Source organism: Caretta caretta, chromosome 28, assembly GCF_965140235.1.
Source record: "Caretta caretta isolate rCarCar2 chromosome 28, rCarCar1.hap1, whole genome shotgun sequence".
Classification (NCBI taxonomy): Eukaryota; Metazoa; Chordata; order Testudines; family Cheloniidae; genus Caretta; species Caretta caretta.
In genome coordinates, this window is record NC_134233.1 from 8,447,540 (window position 1) to 8,453,192 (window position 5,653).

Here is a 5,653-nt window from a genome sequence, read left to right on the forward strand (position 1 = left end):
GAAAAGCCTGGAGCCCACCACCAGTTCTTCCACCGGGGTGAGGTGTTGAGCGACTCACAGCGCCCCCCAGCGCCGTTACCTTTCAGCAGGGGCTGGCAGCTCCAGCCAGTCAATGCAGGGGAGAGGGCCGAGTGTATCTCTGCACCCTGAGTCCAGGGCAGGCCCTCTCTCTCCCCCACATAGAGAAACTGGCCCTGCTGCAAAGTGACCCCTGAGAACCAGCAACCTCCAGGACAGAGGGTTTGGCCCTCAGAGCAGGGAATGTGTCCCCCATGCTGCCGTTAGGCCCCTGGAGGCTCTGGAAACAGGAGGGCTCTGAGCGTAACCCATCCCAAACAGCCCCCGTCTGGGGATGTAGCTCAGTGGTCGAGCGCATGCTTTGCATGTATGAGGCCCCGGGTTCGATCCCCAGCATCTCCAAGTCTCTTTTCACCCTGCTGCTTTGCTCAGGCCCAGAGGGGATGTGGCCCAGCAGTCTCCCTGCAGGAGTTTCAGTCCTGCTCAGTGCGGGGCAGGTGCCCATTGCACGGAAGGTCTGTGGGGGTTTCTGCTCCTAAGTCACCTTGGTACATTTAAGATTCCCACCCAAGGGGCGGCTTGGGACAGTAGCGGATGAGAAGGGGGAATCCTCCAGCCCTGGAGGGAAAGGTCCCGTCTGCCCAGACTGAGGGGCAAGGAGACGGAGGGGCAGTCAGTGCTCAGAGAGGAGAGAGCTCAGTGATTTACACCCACCAGGGGACACTGTCTTTTTGAGGCGGGTGCAGCTGGCTTGGGATGGTGCTGAGGATGGATAGAAAACAGGCTGGAGTCAATGACAGATGGGACCACAGAAGGGGAAGAAGGGCATCTCCACAGAAGGTCCTGGGTGCTCAGATACCCCAGTTCTAGGTACCCTGGCCTGTCCTAGAGAGAGAAAAGACAAAGAGGGGCCCAGCCCCCCGACAGTCATCCCATGGACAAGAATCTGGTTGGGAGTGGGGTGAAGGTTCCCGCTGGACAAAGGGGAGCTGAAGTCCCCCAGCGTCCTGGAATTTAAGCAATGCAAGCTTCAAACCCTGCACGGGTGGGGCCTGAGGGGCACCCGCAGAAGGTTGGGCTGGACAGGGGCAGCAGGTTTCTACAATTTTTGGTGGTTTCCAGAATGGGACCAAGTCCTGCCTCCCCGTCCACCTCCCCCCACATCTGCCTAAGGCTCTGGGAGGGAGTTTGGGTATGGGAGGGAGAGGGAAAGGGGTTGGGCTCTGGGAGGGAGTTTGGGTGTGGGGGTGGGTTGCGGCAGGGGGTTGGGGTGCAGGAGGGAATGCAGGGTGCGGGGTCTGGGCTGGGGGAGGGGGTTGGGGTGCAGGAGAGGGTGCAGGTCGGGCTCTGGGAGGGAGTTTGGGTGTGGGGTGTGGGCTCTGGGCTGGGGGAGGGGGTTGGGGTGCAGGAGAGGGTGCAGGTCAGGCTCTGGGAGGGAGTTTGGGTGTGGGGTGTGGGTTGCGGCAGGGGGTTGGGGTGCAGGAGGGATTGCAGGGTGCGGGGTCTGGGCTGGGGGAGGGGGTTGGGGTTCAGGAGAGGGTGCAGGTCGGGCTCTGGGAGGGAGTTTGGGTGTGGGGTGTGGGTTGCGGCAGGGGGTTGGTGTGCAGGAGGGAATGCAGGGTGCGGGGTCTGGGCTGGGGCAGGGGGTTGGGGTGCAGGAGCAGGTGTGGGGACAGGCTCTGGGAGGGAGTTTGGGTGTGGGGTGTGGGCTCTGGGCTCTGGGCTGGGGGAGGGGGTTGGGGTGCAGGAGAGGGTGCAGGTCGGGCTCTGGGAGGGAGTTGGGTGCAGGGGGTGGGCTCTGGGCTGGGGAAGAGGGTTGGGGTGCGAGAGCAGGTGTGGGGGGAGGCCTGTGGGAGGAAGTTTGGGTGCGGGATCTGGGTTGGGGTTGGGGGTTGGGGTGCAGGAGGGGGTGCGGGCGCAGGCTCTGGGAGGAAGTTTGGGTGTGGGGTGTGGGCTCTGGACTGGGGCATGGGGGTAGGGTGCAGGAGGGAGTGCAGGGGGTGGACTCTGGGAGGGAGTTTGGGTGCAGAGGGGTGGGGTCTGGGCTGGGGCTTGGGGTGCGGGAGAGAGTGAGGGGTGCAGCTCTTACCTCAGGCATCTCCCAAAAGCGACCCACACCCCCCTCTGGCAGCAGCTTCTAGGTGGGGGGTCTCTGCCCATCGCTGCCCACGGACACCACCCCAGCAGCTCCCATTGCCACAGATGGCAGAGTCGGCCCTCGGGGCGGGGGCAGCGTGTGGAGATCCCCCCACCCCCGGGGCTGCAGGGATGCGCCAGCCGCTTCCGAGACTGGCAGGCCACACGGAGTGTAAGCAGTGTCAGGGTGAACCTCACCCTGACACCTGGTGGTGAGGTCTGGCAAGTTGTGGAAAAGAACTTCAGGGGCCGATCTCATTTGCATAGGCACACCCACCCCGCCTAGAACAAGGCCATAGCTGCCCAAATGGTCACTTTGGCTGCTGTGGGATCCCCAGTGTCTCTGTTATTGGGGCAGGAAGAATAAATTGTTATTACCCTGATTATGGGAACTGTGCTGGGAACTGTACTTGGCCTTTTGTTATGATGGAGGGACTCACCATCAACTAAGTAGCACTCGCTAGGCAAGGGTCATGGGTTCCAAAACTCTGTGAATTGAGAGAGGGTGGGGACAAGTATTAATACTTTGTGGTATGGGTTCCTTGATGAGGGCCTTGCATGCTAATTGTCCTTCCTTTTGTCTCTCCACTGTGGAATCTCAGAGCTAATCTGGGTTCCATTAGGGGTCTGGTTACAGGCTGCTGAGCTCACTTTGGGCTAATGGTGGACCAGCACTGAGGCTCCCCTACTACAAGCTGACTTCACTAAAAAGCTGAACTGACTAAAAGCTGAAATCACTGAGTGTTGTGTTAAGTAGTGGGGGAGCCTGAAAATATATTGTGGAGAAGTTTGTGGGACGGCTGGAGTGCCTCGTGAACAGGCTGGTGGAGCAGTTCATGGGACGGCGGGAGCTGCTGGTGGGCCGCGGAGCGGAGCTGAGCGAAGCAGTTTGTGGGGCGGCTGGTGGAGTGGAGGCCTATGGAGCTGTGGGGCGGTCAGCTTCAGATCATGTAAGGTGCCTTTTACCCCCACCCCCATCTCCACCCAGGTTGGGAGGTAAAGCTCTGCAGATAAACTTTTGAACTTTGGGGCTGCCCTGACCAGGGACAGAGACTTTTGGGTCATTGGACTTTTGGGACTGATTTGGGGTTGCTGGACTCAAGAACCAAAGGGAAAGGGCACGCCCCAATTTGCTTGGGGTGGGTTTTTTTTTTGCTCGTGGGTTGTGTTATGAATCCTGTTGGTGCTGTATCCCCAACATAATGCCACATTGTTTCTCTCTGTTATTAAAAGGCTTTTTGATACACTCAGACTAGGTGATTGCAAGAGGGGAAGTATTGCCTCTGGGAGGCGCCCAGCGGGGGTGGTACATATTTGTCCCAGGTCACTGGGTGGGGGCTCGAGCCGGTTTGCATTGTGTTATTGGAATGGATCCCCTAGATATTGAACCCGGCCTTTGTTGCTGCCAACTCTGACAGGCAGAAGGGTTACACGGAGCGAGGGTGGGCAGGAAGCCGCCTTAGCCCCCTTGTGTTACCGGTGATGGCGGTGGGGGTTCCCGGGCCCTTTTAAATTGCCCGGGGGCAGCAGGCGGGGCTGGGGGAGACACCGGGCCCCGGACTTTGGTGGAGCCAGGCCCCCGTGGTCTTATGTTGCTGGAGCATGGGCACCAGCGGCCCAGATGAGGCACCTCCCCTGCGGCTGGAGGAGCATGGGTGCTAATCCACGTTTCAGCGGGTTGGTTTTTGGAGGGTTAAATGAAGGCAGCCTCTGCTCTGGGCTCGCCCAGTTTCAGGGCCTGACGCTGCTTTGCACAACGACGAATCTCGGAACAGGCCAGCACTGAAATGACGGTAGAACCTGAGGAAGGAAAAGCCTCCGGGTTCGTCTGTGGGCCTTGATGCCGAACGGGAGCCGTAATTTGACTCGCTTTGTGGCTGCGGCCGGTAAAATGTCAGGACAAAGTCGTCCCAGTGATTGTGACACTGGGTTTGAGGCGGCTTTGGTCTTATTAAAATGTAACTAGCATGGAACACTTGTGTTTTTAAAGGTGGCTTCCCCAAGCAATCCCAAGTTGTTCTTCCCAGAGCTGGGTGATGGTGGGCAGCAGGGGATCTCCCCAGTCTGCGGGGAAATCTCTCTGGGCCCCACTGTTAGTTCTCCAGCCTTTCTCCCCCTAACCATGCACACCTCTCCCCACCCATTATCAATGCTTTACAGCGACCCCTCCCTCCCTTATGGGATACAGCCTCTGGGTGACAGAGACTGCCTGGGGCTCCCCTCTGCATGGCCCCGATGGGGGAGGAAGAAGACGGGCAGAAGGAGTCAAATGGGGCTAAACCAGAATAGAGGAGATTTTCTTCCTGTTAAAATGGACTGGAGTCTCATTGCTGGAAAGCCACACCTTGAGTGAGGTTTGAACCGGCAGCCTTTCAATTGCCAGGCAAAGGTGCGAACCACAGAGACGGATCACGGCCGACTTCCCAGCGCTGTCCAAGGAGCCCCTGCAGGGGTGCAAGTGGTTAGTGCAAAGGGCAATGTTGCTGGGGTTGTGAGCTCAAGCCTTTCCTGAAGCCCTGGTTTCTATTACCCCATGGAGCTTCCCCAGCTTGCTTGTCCTAATTCACATGGAAAGTGCCATGAGAGGAAGGTATGAAATGTGGATGTTGGTGCAAAGCTTGGGACCCCCCACCAATGCTGGCCCTAGCTCCGGGTGGGTTGCTCAGGGGCAGGGAGAATTGATTTCTTTGCTGCTGAGAAAGCTGCCAGGACAGGTCTGTGGGCACCAGAGCTCCCCGCTTCTTCCAGCACACACCAGGCTCTGTCTCTCCTGGAGGAGGGTCCTATAAGCATTGAGCCTACAGCTCTTCCAAGCCTTCTTAGCACAGCGGGCAGCACGTCAGTCTCATAATCTGAAGGTCCTGAGTTCAAGCCTCAGAGAAGGCAACTCTTCTTGCTCCCTGCTTCAGATTTTCTAATGGAAATCGTGGAAAAGGGACTAGAGCTGAGTGGTTTCTCGACACCTCCCCATCCATCTAACACACACCCAGAGACTTTTCTAAGGGTACGTCTACAGTACGAAATTAGTTCAAAATTATTTGATTTGAAATTTCGGGAGCTATTTTAGACATTCAGGCTTCGGTGTCCCCACTAAAGCGCGTGAATTCAGCAGAGTGCGTCCACGGTATCGAGGCTAGCATCGAATGTCGGAGCGGGTGCACCGTGGGTCGCTATCCCACAGTTCCCGCCGCCCACTGGAATTTGGGGTTACGCTCCCAGTGCACGATGGGGCAAAAACATTCTTGCGGGTGTTTCTGGTGCGTGTCATCAGGAAGCTCTGGCAGACAATCGTTTCACGCCTTTTTGGCATGCAGACGCCGTACTGCTTTCAGCAGACAGTGCACCGCTTGCTCTCCTGCAACTATGAATCCGCCTCTCATTTCCTCTCCCCTTCCAATGTAATCTCTACTATCTGCTCTTTCTCTTCCTCATCGAACTCTTCTGCCTCCAACTCTGCTCTCCTGCTGGTGCCACGCTTCCGAGCTTCTCCGGGTTCTCT

At 58.0% G+C, this 5,653-nt stretch overlaps 1 non-coding gene across 1 annotated transcript; it reads left to right on the forward strand.

Moving 5' to 3' along the window:
• Positions 1-4,967: 4,967 nt before the first annotated feature.
• TRNAM-CAU (transfer RNA methionine (anticodon CAU)) lies at positions 4,968-5,040 on the forward strand. The gene has a single exon. It is a non-coding gene; the product is annotated as a tRNA-Met (tRNA).
• The last annotated feature ends 613 nt before the right edge of the window (positions 5,041-5,653 follow it).